The sequence below is a fragment of the Tamandua tetradactyla genome, chromosome 6 (assembly GCF_023851605.1).
Source record: "Tamandua tetradactyla isolate mTamTet1 chromosome 6, mTamTet1.pri, whole genome shotgun sequence".
Lineage (NCBI taxonomy): Eukaryota > Metazoa > Chordata > Mammalia > Pilosa > Myrmecophagidae > Tamandua > Tamandua tetradactyla.
The window spans coordinates 170,936,066-170,954,484 of NC_135332.1; the positions used below are offsets into that span (position 1 = coordinate 170,936,066).

The following is an 18,419-nucleotide window of genomic DNA, read 5'->3' on the forward strand; positions in this document are numbered from 1 at the left end:
GCAAGCCCATCGAACCCAAAGTAATGGGACAGGTAAGGTTCCCTCGAATTGTTGACACCTGACACAAGTTAGAGAGTTGAAGGGGAAAGGAGTAATTCTAGGAAATCTTCAGTTAAATATCATTCTTCCTAAATTAGAGATAAAGAAATTGAGATAGAATGGTTAAATACATTTCCCATGGTGTGAAGTTATTCAATAGCACATCTGACATCTGAAGCCAACACCCACTAATTTCAAGGGAGTTCTCTTAATCATTAGCTTGAATTGTCTTTCATTTGCCATAGGAATCTAGACAAGGAGAAAATCCCAGTGGAAACCTGAACAAACATGGTGGCGCCCAAGTACTAATTCCAAAAAAGAAGTAAAAGTATAGGTGAGCAATCCATAGGGAACTTATGGACGGGACAGTGGTTGGGGTTGGGGCAGGGACAAAATTTGACGGAACTATAATAAAGCCAATCTCTATAAGCAAGTCCATGTTGAGAGCATATATCAAATGGGAATAGCAATGTTTACCTTATGAAGCTGCAATGAGATTTAAACTAAAGGGTAAAGTGTGTAAAGCACCACCACTAGTTCCTGGGACATTCTTAGTTCTGTTTCTGCTTTGCACCTTACATTTTCTCTCTCTTGCTAAGAAGATATACCCAGCTTCTTCCACTTTCCTGCTGCAGGGTGGGCAACAGCCTGGAACTCCAGTAGCAACCCTGGGCTGAGAGCGGGTGGGTGGCAGAGTCCCAGGGTACTGAGCAGGGCTTGTTAGAGTGAAAATGGGAAGAACAGGGTCCAACTTTAAGAACTGCCAGATAGAGCTAGGAACCAACCATCCCCTGTGGGAAGGAACTGTTAATTGTGTCATTAATAATACTTAGCATTGTCCCAGTGCTTTTCCAAACTAATTAATTCTGCTCCAAATCCTGGAAAACAAATGACTGGGTGTTTTGGAAATATGCCTCTGTCTCTGAGGAAGAAGAGTAGAGAAGCCTGTCCTCTGTGATGACTGAGAGAAGGGAAAATCTACATCAGCACTTCTTGAGGCCAAGGTTGAGGAGAAGGCATGGAGGCATGGTGGGAATCGACTTCCCACATCCCTTAGAACAATCACCCAAGGGTACAAGTTTCAACAAGGCTCACCGGTCTCTAGGACACATTGCCCTAAAGTAGTAGCTGTTTTCAGGCTGCCACCATGGTCTGGTCTTTCCCCAGAACACAGGGCACAGGTACTCAGGGACAGGACATGGAACTAACTGCTCAACTCTAATGGCATTTAACTCAGTGCATACTTAGCTGGAATCTGGGGAGAACAAGATAATCAGGCCCAGGTGACTGTCTTTGTGGGAGTGCATAGCCGACTGTGGGAGACAAAAGAGGCAGGTAAGAGGAAGCACAGAGAGACTGCAACAGTCTGAGAGGCCCAGAAAGGGATCCTGGAAGGGAATATATGTGAACTATTTTGGAAGATGATTAAGAGACAATCAAAGAAATGGAGGGATTGGGCAAGTGGGGACTAGATGTGGAAATGCTTAGAGGTAAGGGAAGTCAAGGCACATTCAGGAACTTGGAAACAGTTCTATGCATCTTGGAAGCTGAGGAATTTAAATTTGACATGACCTATGTCATCATAAAGGGAAGAAATCTTAGAGGTATCACATTAAAGTATACATATAAATATAATATAAAAGGAGGTCCCGAAGGAAGGAATAAGGATTAATGAACGGAAGACCACCTTTGCCTTACAAGGAAATAGCAAGCCAGGGTGTGGCTAAGAGGTTAGAGCTGGCTTGATGAGAACAGAGCAAGCATTTCTCAGGCAATGTCCTCGTAGGGCACCCTGCCCCAATCGGTTCTGAATCAGTAGATCTGGGGTGGGGCCCAGGAACCTACTGCATACACCCCCATGACACGAATGCAGGAAGATCCAAAAACTCACTTTGGGTATTTTGGTGGAGCAGTTCTGGTGCCTGGGCTGTCCTCATACACACCCTGACTCTTGTCTGTTCTGTTTGCACAGAAATCCCAGAAGCTACAGCACCCACTTGCAGATCCTTGTCCTAGTTTCTATCTTAAAAAATAGGAATCTGGTCTCTAGTTTAACAGTTGGCAAGGGGACCAATGTCTCTGTTGATTTATTTTGTTGCCTGAGTACTGGTCACCTCAAAGTGCAACGGTCACAAGAAAGCCCAGGTGCCTGACCTTGCTACACAACCCTGGGAAAGTGATCTGTTATGCCCATGCTTCAATTTCTCCTTTAATAAAATGAAGGAATTAGACTATTAATTCATGGGTTCACTCATTCAATAAATATTAATCAAGCACATACAGTGCACCAAGCACTGTGTAAGTTGCAGGGATGCAATGGTTAATAAGACATCTTGAGGCTGCCCACTGTCCACATGCATTAGTCAGGTTCTCTAGGGAAACAGAACCAACAGGAGATATCTGTAAACATTGTGAGATTTTTATAAGAATTGTCTCACACAGCTATGGGGATGCTCAAGTCCAAATTCCATAATGCAGGCCACAAGCTAGGAGCTCCAACGAAGGTTTCTGGTGAAGTTCCCAGAAGAAGCTGGCTGACTGAATAGAGATGTAAGTTCTCTCTTCTGACCGCTGAAGTCATCACTCTTCCTTTACAAGCCTTCAACTGATTGTAAGAGACTTCTCTGTTGAAGGCAATCTCCTCAGTTGTTGCAGATGCAATCAGCCATAGATGCAATCAACTTACTAATGATTAAAGTTCATGAAATGTGCTCATAGTAACAATCAGGCCAGTGCTTGCTTATCCAAACAACTGGACACCAAAACCTGGCCAAGCTGACATGTGAAATTAACCATCATACCATACAATCACCCATACCCCAAGTGTGGAAGCATCTTGGAATTGCCCCCATTTTCTAATCTTCCTCTCCTCCACTAAATCCAGATAATCCTATTACTTAAATATCTATATATTCACTTCCTTCTTCACTGTCCTTATCACGCAGATCTAAGTGGTCCCTGCCTGCTGTCTCTGCCTCTCCCATAAGGTTCAGATTCCTTCCTGGCCCCCAGGGGGGCTTTCTAAAATGTAAATCCGATCCTGTCACTACTTACACACCCTTCTCGGATGCCCTAGAGTCCACTAGATAATAGTAATAATAGCTAACAGCAACTGCTTACTAGGTACCAGGCACTGTTCTAAAGGGCTTTACATACTTTAACTTATTAGCTCCCAGGAACCTATAAAGTAGATATCGTTGTTGTTTCCATTTGTGTTGGTTATTTTTTCTGTTAGCTGTCAGATACATTCTTGCCCTCCTTTGTTCTCCTTTATACTGCTGAGGATGTGGAAACCTGCAAACTACATTTCCCAGGCTCCTTTTTAGGTTTAGGATGGGTTCTGGGGAGAGACAGGAAAGACTGGAGGTAGGGAGATTTTTCTCTTGTTTTGGTTTTTATTCTGTTACGAGTGCCACCCCCAGAAGCACAGTGTCAGTGGAGCACCATTTCTGGGTTTCTGCTCAGCAGCAATACACCTCCTTATAGCAGTAGCAGCAATAGGGCCTGCAACCAACCAGCAGTGATGAGCTCCTGACACAGGGTGGGTTAAGGATTGACTTGCATTCTCCAGAAAGGTATGTTGAAGTCTTAACCCGTAGGACCTCTGAATAGGACTTCATTTGGAAGTAGGTTATTGCAGGCCTAATTGGTTAAGAGTAGTTCATACTTAAACCACATGTCCAAGGTGCCCAAGGAGAGGAGAGGAAACACAGACAGACAGGGGAGAAGAAGTGGAAGGCGAAGGCAGAGATTGGAATTATGCAGCCAGAAGTCAAGGAATGCCAAGGGTTTCCAGCCACCATCAGAAACTAGGAAGAGGTAAAGAAGGACCTGGCCCATACAGCTCTCGGAGAGTGCACAGTCCTGCCAACACCGTGATTTCAGACTTCCAGCCTCAATAACTGAGAGAATACATTTCTACTGCCCGAAGTCACCAAGTTTGTGATAATTTGTTAAAGCAGCCCCGGGAAACTAATACAGATGGTGTTCTAGTTTGCTAGCTGCTGGAATGCAATATACCAGAAACGGAATGGCTTTTAAAAAGGGGAATTTAATGAGTTGCTAGTTTACAGTTCTAAGGCCGAGAAAATGTCCCAATTACAACAAGTCTAAAGAAATGTCCAATCAAAGGCATCTAGGGAAAGATACCTCGGTTCAAGAAGGCCGATGAAGTTCAGGGTTCCTCTCTCATCTGGAAAGGCACATGGTGAACACAGTCACGGTTTCTCTCTTGGCTGGAAGGGCACATGGCAGACACGGCGTCATCTGCTAGCTTACTCTCCTGGCTTCTGGTTTCATGAAGCTCCCCGGGAGGCGTTTCCCTTCTTCATCTCCAAAGGTTGCTGGCTCATGGACTCTCTGCTTCGTGGTGCTGCAGCATTCTCTGCTCTCTCCGAGTCTCTCATTCTCCAAAATGTTTCCTCTTTTATAGGACTTCAGAAACTAATCAAGACCCACTCAAATGGGTGGAGACATGTCATCTCTAATCCAGTTTAACAACCATTCTTAACTAAATCACATCAACCAGGGAGATGATCTCATTACAGTTTCAAATTTACAGTATTGAATAGGGATTATTCTACCTTATGAAATGGGACTTCTATTAAAACATGGCTTTTCTTAGGGGGCACACTTCCTTTCAAACCAGCACAGATGGTAAACAGCTTCCTCATCTCGCAGTCAGTCCCTTCTCCCTTTTACTCCTCTATCCCTTCAAAAGCTGGTACTGATTACCTGTGTTAAATCTGTCTCTGCTAGAAATATCTGCAGTGGATTCTATTTTCTTGAGTGGACACTGAGGGATACATCATCAGTGCATAAGGAAACTGAGGCATGGAGAGCCTAGGTCACTTGCCCCAAGTAAAACAGCTAGGAAGGAACGTAAAAGAGCAGATAAAGAGGAAAAAATCAGATACTGAATTAAGTTGTCTCCTTAGACACGTCATACAAAGCTCTTCATAAATGTTTGCCTCTCTGCTCACATTTCATTTCTAATTTGAGGGTGACTCTACTAGGGACTTGTGTTTTGTTGTTGCACTGAATGAATGAGTGAATGAATGAATGAATGCCAAATGCACCATGCTGGTGTAAAACCCCAGCAGAATCTGTGACTGCGGTGGATGTTGGATGGATCAGTGAGTGAATAAACAAATAAACTAGTGAATAAACTACAAGCATGGAACAAATCAGCCTAGAGAACAATTCTTTACCTCTATCAGTATCAGAAACTACATCCAAAAAACTAAACATGCACATCCCCTTGAACAGAGCTAACATACAATAAATGCATATTTGTTAAATGAATCCACCAATCAATTGAAAATGGAATCAATCAAGCCATTGACCAATGATATTTAAAATACTAGTTCATTGAAATATAAAATTTTCTAAGAGTAAGGCATAACAGAAAGCATTACATTTTCCTGAAAACAAAAACCTCCAACATAGCAGCCAGCAAGTAATTAGAAATTAATGTCTCTAACTTGAAAAAAAAAATAACCACAGTTAATCTCAGGGGACATCCTGTATGAAAAGGGAAAACACAGTGAGTCATGGATTCTAACCTCCTATTTATAACCTGGGCTCACAAATGATCTGTTGCTAAAGTAGAAGAAAGCCATTAATTTCCCAACTCAGGGAGCAATTTATATTTTGAATAAAAACAAAATAAACAGTACTAAGGAGGCAAATAAATCAGATATGTAGTAATTAGTTTGAAAAGAGCTAGATTTCCCTAACATTCTCTTTGGAACTCCAGCCTCATCCATCAAAGCACAAGTGTATCAGATGACATGCATATTTTTCATTTGCTTTTCAGACAAAATTAGTCAGTAGATCTGCATAGTAAATTGACAAGACTCAAAAGGGAGAGTACGAGTGATAGGAATAGAGGAGAGGCAGAAGCAGATGTTTAATAAAGTTTGGTGGAGCTCTGTCTCCAGGACCTTTAACCTCTCAGCCTCTGTAATTCCTTTCTCTTTATGTTGTTCAATTTCTTTCTAGCAAAGTCACTGAAACCTTAGAAGACGTAGGACTTAAAAAAAAAAAAAAAAGAAAGAAAGGAAAAGAATCTAAGAGAGACTTTACTCATTTTCTAACCTAGTCTCCTTATTTTACACAGTTACAAAGCTCTGCCCAGAGACCATAATAAACTCGTTTAAGGCTACACAGCAAAATCAGTTGAAGGTCTAGGATTGAGCTCAAAAAAGATGAAAGTCCCTGCAGTCATTAGGTGGCTCTTAATTAAGCAATCTTTGATTTTATGCAACAGTTTTTGGGTAGGAGCCTCCTTTATACTAAATTAAGATCTATTTCCCTATTAGTCTCTACATCCTTCATGCTTCCTTGGGTAATTTTTCCTCCAACCAAAATTCTTCCCCAGATTCCTCTCTCACGCATTTATACCTTATTCAGAATTCTATTATGCTTCCTCTTCCAATCATCACATTTTCTTTTCCAATTATTTTGGAATGTCATGCTGGAGGAACTTTTTCAAAAACCATTTGGCAACTGATTCATTTGAGGCACAGGCATAATAAGTCTTTTCAGATTTATTTATAAATACTTGCCCAAGATCCCCTTAACATTGTGAAGAAATCTCTGTGAATAGGTTGTTCCTTTAATTTCCTACCATCTGGGCGTAATGATCATATCAGTGTAAAAAGCAGGGAGATGTTCAATGATTCAGGATGATCATCAAAGCTTTGCTTTTTAAATGCAACAGAATAATTCAAAAGCTGACTGTACATTAAATTGCCATTAATAATGAGCAGTTAAATTAATTATGGTTTATTCATACAACAACAAAAAACTATAAAATAATATAGATCCTGAGCATATAGACCCAAAAAATTGAAAATAGGGACTCAACCAGATACTTGTATGCCAATGTTCATAGCATCTTTATTCATAAAAACCAAAAGGTAGAAACAAACCAAGCATCCATCAGCAGATAAACAAGAAAAATGTGCTTAGTGTATATATACAATGGAATATTATTCACCCATAAAAAGGAATAGAGCTCTGATACATATATATACAGAAAGGAATATGTATTAACATATAAAGATGTCCAAGATACATCATAATATAGGGAATGTGAGGATATTACCAAATGGCACTTACCAAACTCCCACTTTTTCCTAAAAAAAAATTGAACAGTGTGGGGCTTTTGATTAGGTTATTTCAGTTGAGATGTGACCCACCTGGGTCTAAATCCTCTTACTGGAGTCCTTTATAAGAGATCAAATTCTGAAAAGCTGAGAAAGAAAAGCCAGAGAAACAGAGAGAGAAAAGCCAGAGAATCCAAGAGAGAAGCAGTCAGATGCTGAAAGTAAGGAAACTCGGGAGATACCAGCAGACTCGCCATATGCCTCGCATGGGAGTCTAAGATGACCAGTAGTTGGTCTTGGGGGGAAAAAGCATTGCCTGTTGATACCTTGATTTGGACATTTTAATGGCCTCAGAGCTGTAAACTTGTTAAGTTAATAAATCCCCATTGTAAAAGCAATAATAATAATAATAATAATCAAACAAGTTTTTACTGAAAAGAAAATATTTGCAACTTTGTGATTTTTATTTTCATACATAGAAATAGGACTTTTGTATTATATTTTATAATGTAGTACAGGTATTTCATTTATAAGAAAAATGCGAGAAAGAATGACCTTGAAAAAAGGAGGGAAGTTTGAGGCCATCAGGCAGATGGAATGGGAGATAAGGAAGAAACACCCTAGAAAGAGAGAAGCCCACAAAGCCCTGCTGTCTGTCTGCTTATGCCAGCCCTGCTAGCAGGTATAAATCCACAGGGGCATATTATTCAGAATCATGGGTACTGGGGACAGAAATGCATTATTTGATTTTTTAGAGCAGGTGTGCCTTTTATAGTTGGCTTTGTTTTGAGCTAAAATTACAATATTAAATTTTAATATTCAAACATTAGCATGAGTTCCCATTCCTTGAGCATCCACCCACCTGTTTCCTCAAGCATGTGCAGAATGCTAACAGGGAAGGGTCAGGTGCAGGGCAGGGGAAAGAAGAGCAAGCCTGGGCTCCCTGGCCCTCCTGTGTGGCCGAACAGCAGGTGACCCTGAGCACACCACCTCATTCCTCTCGCTGAGATTGGTCTCCCCCTCTGGCAAATGACTGAGATGAGCTGTAAGCACTGGAAGTTCACTCCAGCTCAAAACATTTGCAAAATCTGCATATCTTGAGCCTGGGGTAGCCCATCAGAGCTTAACATCAGATGGCCAGGCAGGAAGTGAGTCCCCCGTGCACCTCTGCCTGCCTCAGAGCCAGGAGGGCTCTAGGAGAAGCAGGGAAAATGAGGACCATCTCCAGGTGATGACAGGCGTGTAGCCTGAGCAGCTCCCCCTGGACCTTTAGAGATCCTAAATGCAGGAAAGTTCAAAGTATCTGTTCCATCTCCTCTTTTATAAATTGTCAACTATAAAAATTACCTGTATGCTGAAATTAGAAGATTTTCTGATTGCAACATCCTGAATTATTTATTGAAGCCTCTGTGATTGCAAGTATCTGACTACATCTCTGTAGGGGTATGTATATGTGTGTGTGTGTGTGTGTGTATGTTGTGTGTGTGTGTGTATATGTTGTGTGTGTGTGTCACATGCGCATGTGCCTCTGCTTTCCTGGTGTTCCAAGCACATATTTTTTCTTTGGGGGTAATTAAGCCTTGTAAACAGGTACTTTGGGACTCCTTTCTAGTCCCCACTCTAAGGGCTGACTCTTAATTTCTACCCTGTTGTAGGGAATGTGTGGTAGACTGAATAATAGCCACTGTCCAAAATCTCCATGTCCTAATCTCTGGAAGCTATAAATATGCTATCTTACATGGTAAAAGGGATTTTGTAAATAGGACTAAATTGAAGATCTTGAGATGGGGAGATTTTATCCTGGATTATTTGAGCATACCTAATGCAGTCACATGGGTTCTTACAAAAGGACGGCAGGAGGAGGAAATGTGACAATGGAAGCAAGACATTGTAGTGAGGCCAGGAAGGGGCTAAGGCAACAGGCAGCCTCTAGAAACTGGAAAAGGCAAGGGATTGGAGTACCCCTTAGAGCCTCCTGAAGGAAAGCTGTCTCGCAGGCACCTTGAATTTAGACTTTTGTCCTCTAGACCTAACAGAGAAGAAAGCTGTGTCTCACTGGGCTAATATCAAAGTGTTGGCAGAATTGTATTCTTTCTGGAGGCCCTAGTGGCCTCCATTTTTGCCTGTTCCAGCTTCTGTCTGCTACCTGCATTCCTTGGCTCATGGTCCCCTTTCTCCATCTTCAAAGCCACCAATATTGGGCTGAGTCCTTCCCACACAACTACTTCTCTGTCTCCATCTTCTACCTTTAAGGACTTTTATGATTACATTGGTCCCACTTGGATAATCCACTTTCCTAAAGTGGGCTGATTGGCAACCTTAATCCCACCTGCTACCTTAGTTCCCCTCTATCATGTAACATAACATGCTCCCAGATTTGGGGGATTGGGATATGGCATCATTAGAGAAGGTATTATGCAACTGATATTTTTAGGGAATATGATGATGGTAGGGTGATTAGTATTTTTTTAAAGAATCTTATCTTTTTGAGGCACAGATTGCAAAATTTATAGATGAAATGATATAATGCTTGAAATTTGCTTTGAAATAGTAGAAGGGAGAGAAAAGGGTGGGGTAGAGATGAAACAAAATTGACCATGAGCTGATAATTGTTGAAGCAAACATTGTATGATCAGTATGAAATGGTCAGCCCTATTTACCTAGTTTTGAATACATGTAAAATTTGCCATAATAAAAGAAAATAATGAAAAGAAAGGTCAAGTTTATAATCATAGCTAGCATAAATTTAGTGATTACCTATGCCGGGCATTTTGCTAGAAGTGGCTCATACATAGCACCTCATTGATTCTTGCAACAACTCCATGAAGAAAACATTAATAGTTTTTACAAATAAGGAGCCTGTTGCTCTCATAGGTTTAATGACTTCTCCAAGTTGACCAAGAAAGATGTACCAAATCCAGATTTCCCTCGATCTCAAAGCCTATGTTCTTAAGCATGATTTCAAGTTAATTTGGCAAATATAGGTTGAGTGCCTCCCACAGAAGAGACTGGTAAGTGAAAAGTATCTACAAGCCATGGTACTTAGACTCAAGGAGGTCAAAGCCTAGAAAATATTTGTTGACTGCAGTTCTGGTCCTTGTTCAACCACTTACAAATGAGGAGAGGCAAAGTGTGTCAACTCTCTAGACCTCAGGCCCTCTCTGCTTGGATGCGGCTAAGGAAGCCCATTCGGCCAATTATAGACGATACTAGGGAGGTTCAAATAAGTCATCTAAGAAAAGCCACTACCAACAGCACTAACGGGTAGTATGGATATGAACGACAGAATACAACACCAACGATGATGACAATGTGGCTGAATATTCAAAGGCTCTTGTTCCCTCAGAAAGAAGGGGATTTTTAATGTTCTGTACCCGTACTGTAAATGGTCTTTTCATCCTGAAATCTCACAAATTCATATACAGTGAGGCTGACCTTAGGAACCCCCAGGCCAGTGCCATTTCAGAGAAACTGTCAACACATTGAAGTCTCCTCCACATCGGAGACCATGCTTCGCACACAGAGAGAGCAGGTGTGGGGAAGGGGGATGGTTACTGATGCGGTGACTGGGGAAATCACAACACAGTATATTAATAGGATGCGAGAACAGATGGCATCAGATGCACGTTCACCTTCAACATGACGGCCTTCAGGATCTGGTCCCTGCTGGCATCCATCTCCGCCTCTTCTCCCACCACACCATCCCCACACAAATAACTGCCACTCCAGCCTGGCCTGAAACAATTGCCATCTCCAGGAAAGCCAGGCCATCTCCCTGCCTCCAGGCTCATCAGTCTTTCACAAGAACACCCTGTCTCTACCCCTCGCCTGGTTCTTACTCATTCCTTAAGGGTCAAGTCAAGTCATTCTTTAGGAAGTCTTCCCTGACCCAAGTCCATTATGAATTAGATAACCCTTCATTGTTTTCCATGAAATCCTGTGTATAACTCTAACCTTTGCCTTCTAAACTGTATTTCAGCTTTCTGTTTTCATACTAGACTATGAGCTAGTGAAGGTTGACTTTCATCTCTCTATCTCCAATATGGAGGGAATGGCAAAGGACGTACTTGGTATTTGTGATTGTCTGTTGAATGAGAGACTGATATGTCACAGAAAATAAATATTATTTAACATATGCCTCCTTTTAAGGGGACAGTTCTTTGTAACTGGAGATTTTTTTGTTGAGCAGTGCAGAGGTTTGTGGGTACAAGAATGGAAAGAGCAGCCTGAGACCTATGTCGTTCATCATAATTAAAGGGAGAGAAATTTTGAAGAGCAAAAGATTAAGAAGGATGAAAGAGGAGCCCTTAGGGGGATGGCTAGAGTACTTTATGGAAGGTTGACTGCTCAGATAAACCTCAAAATATCATTGACTTAATACAAAAGAGGTTTATTTCCAGCTTACAAAAAATTTAATTCTCACTCATGTAAAGTATATTTCCCAGTAACGCATGCCCCCCAAAGATGATTCTGATAGCAAGGGGTAAGGAGGTGGCTTAGGGTGAGGAATAGTTCTCCACACAGTCATACGGAGGCTAATGGAGGCCTCAGTACCATCAACAGTCCCTGGGCCTTAACACCCAGCCAGCAGGGGAGGGAGAGAGAGGACTGTCCCTGGGGTGGGTGGCGGGGGGTGGTTTACAGGCCAGGTCACGAGGAAATGGTACCTGGCATTTCTACCCATATTCCATTGCCTAGAACTCAGCTATGTGTCTACCCCTAAATGCAAACAAAACTGGGAGGTGTAGTCTAGCTGCATGCCCAAGAACAGGAGAGAAACCACTTGTGAGGAGCACAAAAAAAGTCTGTGCTTCAAGGCTGAAAGGTGGGAAGTGTTGAAAGTGAGGCCCAGTACAGGCAAGTCTGGGAGGGAGAGCGCTGAGATGCCAAAAAAGAATTTGAAGGAGTTGATAGCGGCATACAGCTTCTACTCCATTGTCCCCAAAGGTCCACATAGTTCAGTAATGACTGCCTGTGAGTGGCTATATTTGAAAGGGAACCGGAGCTGAAAAATGCAGACAAAGCTAACATATGAGCTTTCGAATGAACAACTGAAGAGACTGCAAGCTTATCCCAGCGACAATTCCATTGGTCAAAACATCACTGACGCTCCTTTTGGGCAACTGCCTCAAGGAGTCAATCACCCACCTTCCTAGGAAATCACCACCTTTCTTTAAAGGACAATACTCTGAATGAGGACCCTAGTGATGGGCAGTCTAAAAATCCTGTGGTCTGTCCACTCTCCCAGTGGGTTAAAGATGGAACAAGAAAACGTGAGCCCTGATGCTCTCAGGAATAGACAGGGCAGCCTCATTTATAACATATTTGCTTTATCTCAGAATTCTCTGAACACCTCAGGAAGGTAAACAGTATTATCTCCATTTTACAGGTGAGGAAGCTGCAATCACCAGGGCCACGTAGCCACTAAGTAGCAGAACTGGGAACAAGAGTCCAGGATATTAATAGTATCAATAGCAATCATAATAGGTAATATTTATTTAGCACATCATATGCCCCAAGCAGAATACTAAGTATTTCACGTGTTATTGAGTTTTATCCTCACAACAAACCCATGAGGGAATCACTAAATAGTATCCCCATTTTGTAGAGAAGGAAACAGAAAAGACAACTTTTACAGGTTTTTTCAGCTGTTAGGCGGCTGGGATTTGCTCACAGGTGTTTGGATTACAAATCTCCTTGATTAGCCTCTCCATGCTCTGCCCACCCCAAGTCCCTCTCTGCATGCTACAGCCACTGTTGACTGAAAACACAATTACCACGCATGAACCCTTCTGAATATTTTTTCTAGGTTTGCTTCCCTCTAACTAGAGTGACCAGCCAGGCTGGTTTGTCTGGAACTGTCTCAGTTTGAGCTCTGAAAGCTCGTGTCCTAAGAAACTCTTTAGTCCTGGGCAGTCGGACACCCCTCCTTCCAAATTCTGCAGTCTGTGAGTCTATAAACCTTATGTGAAACCCTCTGATCTACCCTGGAAGGAGGAGGATCATTTGGACATCCCCTCAGAATTTCACTTGTTCTCTCATTTACTCAGAGTTTACTCTCATAAGCCACCCACACTAGTTTCTCCTTAGAACTCACTTCCTGTAGCTGGCCAAGGAACACACAAGTAAGATCTCCAACACCCTTGGAGGGGTGAGTTGCCACAATATGCTCAATGGGCTGTGCAGCTGTATCATCTGTGAAGGCTGAATAGCAGGAGTGCCCTTCATTTTTTACTAAGTCATTTAAGCAATGCTTTTGAGACCTGGTGCCATTATAAATTAGCAAGTCTCTCTCTGCCCTGTGCTGTTTCCAAATGAAGAAAACTAAGGGAAGCCATGGATAGAAACTGAGTCAAGGAGCACCCAAGGGGAGCTGGGACAGCTTCTTCAAGGACTTCACATCTTCAAAAGCTGTTTGGTATATAACTCTAGATTCAGAAGCAACATAAAAATAAGTTTAGCTTTAGAGACCCAGTCATCTGTACTGTGAACATGTTAACAGTGCATCTGCAGAGAAAAAAGTTTGCCTGTGTGGAATTTGAAATTTGAGAGAAGGAATAACCACTACCAATTGCCTCATTTCCCTGATATTTCATTTTAGGGTTTTATTCCTTCCACATGCCACACATCACCAGTGTGCCATTCCCTGTGTTGGGAGCTGCCAAGATTCCTTAGCCAGGTGCAACAGTAAGCATCCACCTGCAGGCTCACTCCAGGCTCTGCCACTGATCATATTTTTATTCAGAAAAAAATGTGTTTGAATGAAATTTTCATTTTGGAATAATTTGAGATATACATTAGAGTTGTAAAAATAAGACAGATTGATATACCCCACCCAATGTCCTCTCTTGTTAACGTTTTCCATCTCCAAGTTCCATCTATCACAGCTAAGAAACCAGTATTGTGTATTACTATTCACTATACGCCAGAATTTATTTGTTTTTCACCTGTTTTTCCAATCGTACCCTTTCTCCCTTCCAGGACCCAATCCAGAATACCACCCCACTTGCAGCTCCCTATTTTCTTCTGGTTTATGAAAGTTTCTGTCTTTCCTTATTTCATAATTTTGACTGTTTTGAGGAGTACAGTTCAGGTATCTGAAGAATGTCTCTCAAATTGATGAAAAACTCAGATTTTCAGCAATGCATCAGCCTGGATTTTGATTCTGCTCTGGCCAGGTGACTCCCAGCTCAGTTAGGGCCTCTCATTTCTGTGAAGAAGTAGCTATCTTACATGCAGGATTGCTGGAGTTGGGCATTATCCTTCTCTCCTCATTCCCTTGGACACTGAAAGGGGGAAAGCACATAGGCATTGAAGGCTGGATTCTAATCCCAACTCCGCTACTGAACAACTTTGATCTTGGACAAGTCATTTAACTTCTGTGGCAGGCTGAATAGTGCCCCATCCCACCCTACCCCACTCCAACCCCAAACTTCAGGTCTACCCACAAGCTCACAATAGGACTTGATTTGGAAAAAAGGATCTTCATAGACACAATTACTTAATAGGGTTATCCTGGATTGAGGGAGGCCCTAAATCCAATGTTAATGTCCTTACAAGAAGAAGAAAGGACAGAGAGGGGAAAATGCCAGGAGAATACAGAAGCAGAGACTAGAGTGATGCAACTACAAGCCGGCAAATGCCTGGGTCCCCAGAAACTGGGCAAAGCATGAAGGATTCTTCCCAGGAGCCTTCAGAGGGAGAAGGGCACTGCTGACACCTGAACTTGATTTTGCACTTCCAGCCTCCAGAACTGTGAGAGGATGCATTCCTATTGTTTTAAGCAACCAAATTTGTGATAATTTGTTACAACGGCCATGGGAAACAAAGACAACTTCTATGAGCCTCAGTTTATTCTAAAAAAAAAAATGAGAATAACATTTTGAATTCACGGCACTGAGATAAAGATTAAATGAGATATGCGTAGTGTATGACAGAGCACATAATAAACACTCATTTCCTTCCCCGAGACCCGTTCTTTAGTCACTCTAGAGCCTGCCCCTAAATACCAACCCTGAGGATGCCCCTGGCCTCCATGGCCAGTCATCCATGCCAAGAGTATATGGAAAACACACGACATTTTTAAAAAACACATGATGCCTGAGATTTTCTTTAAAATATTTCTAGAAACAAAAAATACTTTAAAAAATAATAGGTGAAGTAACTGTGCCAACATCTTAATAATAATTGAATTTGGGTGCTGGGTATATGGGTGCCCATTTGTTATTGTCTCATTACCTTTTTTTTGGGGGGGGGTACATGGTTTGGGAATTGACCCCAGGTCTCCCGCATGAAAGATGAGCATTCTACCACTGAACGACCCATGCACCTTGTCTCATTACTTTTAAGTATGTTTGAAAAATTCATAATAAGTTTTCCTACATGCCAGGCTTTTGCTTTTTCAATCTCTAGGATACTCCTAAAAAGGCTACACTCTATACACAGTAGGACCCCAGTAAAGATTGTTGAAGGGGCTGAGGGCCATTCATGAGAATGGCAAGTAGTTGTTGAAATGGATCACTGAGCACACACCTGCTTTGTGCACTGTGGTCCTTCTTGGTTACTGCTAAGGAAGAAAGAATCCCTGGGATTGCGATGAGCTGAGCTGAAGGGAGCTGAAGGGTCAGCATGATCATGTCCTCTTTCCTGCAATCTCCTTTGCCTATTGAGGGTTGAATAGTGTCACCCAAAAATTCATGTCTACCTGGAACCTTAGCAGATGCCTCTATTTAGAAATAGGGTCTTTGCAGGTATAATTAGCTAAGAGCAGGTCATAGGAGTTTGGGGCACATCTGAATCTACTGAGTAGTGTCCTTATAAGAAGAGAAAACAGAAACACTCAGGGGTGAAGCCAGAAGCAGAGACTAGAGTTTAGGCAGCTACAAACCAAGGAATACCAAGGATTGACAGCACAAACTGGAAGCTGGAAGAGGAGACATTGGATCCTCCCCCACACCCTGCAGAGTGAGCATGGCCTTGCTGACACCTTAGTTTTGGATTTCCAGCCTTCACAACAAAGGGAGTAAATTTTAACCTCCCCAGATTGTGTTCCTTTGCTACAGCAGCCCTAGGAATCTAATGTGCTGCCCAAGGATAGAGGAAAAGCCTTCATAGTCTTCTGTTCACAAATGCACACATCAGTCATTGCTTTATAGTGGCATCAGCTATCTATTTCTGCCATAATGTGGTGATTAAAAACAAAATCTTTTATTTAGTTCACAATTGTCTGGACTGGCCAACAGAATATGGCAAAAGTGATAACAGTTACAAGCATAGGCCTTAGAACATCTTGCTGCTTCTCCTCTCATTCTGAGAACCTACTGCCTCCATGTGAACAGCCCTACAAACACCTACTAGAGAGTGAGAAACATTTGCCTCAGTGGCCTCCTGTCATCCCAGACAACAGCACTCATCCCCGAGAAGCAGACTTATCTTGCTGACCTGCAGCTGATTTGCAGACACATTATTAATGTTAGTTCATATCAGTGAACCCATACAGTATTTGCCCTTTTGTTTCTGGCTAATCTCACTCAGCATAATGTCCTTTAGGTCCTCCATGTTGTTACATACTTCATAATTTTTTTTCTGTCTTACAGCTGTGTAATATTCCATTGTATGTATATACCACAGCTTATTTAGCCACTCATCTGTTGATGGACATTTGGGCTGTTTCCATCCTTTGGCAATTGTAAATAATGCTGCTATAAACATTGGTGTGCAAATGTCCGTTTGTGTCTTTGCTGTCATGCCCTTTGAGTAGATGCCTAACAATAGTATTGCCAGGTCATACGGTAACTCTATACTTAGCTTCCTGAGGAACTGCCAAACTGCCTTCTACAGTGGTTGTAACATTTGACATTCCCACCAACAGTGGATAAGTGTGCCTCTTTCTTCACATCCTCTCCAGCACTTGTTTTCTGTTTTGTTGATAATGGCCATTCTGGTGGGGGTGAGATGATATCTCATGGTGGTTTTGATTTGCGTTTCCCTAACAGCCAGGGAAGTTGAGCATCTTTACATCTGCCTTTTTGGCCATTCGTATTTCCTCTTCTGAGAAGTGTCTGTTCAGGTCTTTTGCCCATTTTATAATAGGGTTGTCTGTCTTTTTGTTGAGTTGAACAATCTCTTTATATATTCTGGATACTAGACCTTTATCTGATATATCATTTCCAAATATTGTCTCCCATTGTGTAGGCTGTTTTTTACTTTCTTGATGAAGTTCTTTGATGCACAAAAGTGTTTAATTTTGAGGAGGTCCCATTTATTTATTTATTTCCTCAATGCTCGTGCTTTGGGTATAAGATCTAGGAAACCACCTCCTATTGTAAGATTTATAAGATATTTCCTTACATTTTCTTCTAATAGTTTTATGGTCTTAGATCTAATGTTTAGGTCTTTGATCCATTTTGAGTTAATTTTTGTATATAGTGTGAGATATGGATCCTCTTTCATTCTTTTGCATGTGGATATCCAGTTCTCTAGGCACCATTTATTGAAGAGACTGTTCTGTCACAGGTGATTTGGCTTGACTGCCTTATCAAAGATCAATTGTCCATAGATGAGAGGGTCTATATCTGAGCACTCTATTCAATTCCATTGGTCAGTATATCTATCTTTATGCCAGTACCATGCTGTTTTGACCACTGTAGCTTCGTAATACACCTTAAAGTCAGGTAGTGTGAGACCTCCAACTTCATTTTTCTTTCTCAGGATACTTTCAGCTGTTCAGGACACCTTGCCCTTTCAGATAACTTTGGTTACTGGTTTTTCTATTTCTGAAAAGTAAGTTTTGGGGATTTTTAATTGGCATGAACTGGATTTTTTAATAGCTGAAAATGACTAGGAAACCATACACTCTTCTTAATATGCCATCAGGGGAAGGGAAAGGCAAATGCAGCTAAGTGAGTTTGAAGGCAGCAGGGAGAAAAGTAAACCTATAATCTGATTATATCAACCAGGTCCAACCTATTTCCAGAAAACCTATTATATTTTCCTTCTAGAGTATTTACAAAGAATAACTGAAATAACATATAGTACCAGCACAGTACATCATTAAAGATTTCACTCCATATATTGCATACACAATTTAACAACAGTCTGTCAGTAATCACATACTTACAGGGTTAATGTAGAAGAGTGGTTGCCCCCAGTAGGCTTAAAGGTCAAGATGCCCAGAGTGGCCAGACTGGTGTCCATAGGGCTAAGAGCAAAATACAAAAGGTCCATCAGGTTCACAATGATCACTGAGCCAAAGTCAGGACCAAATCC

At 41.7% G+C, this 18,419-nt stretch overlaps 1 protein-coding gene across 1 annotated transcript in view; it reads right to left on the minus strand.

The window, feature by feature from the left end:
• The window catches only part of LRATD2 (LRAT domain containing 2), a 270,001-nt gene that overhangs the window by 207,096 nt on the left and 44,486 nt on the right, over window positions 1–18,419 (minus strand). The window lies entirely within an intron of this gene.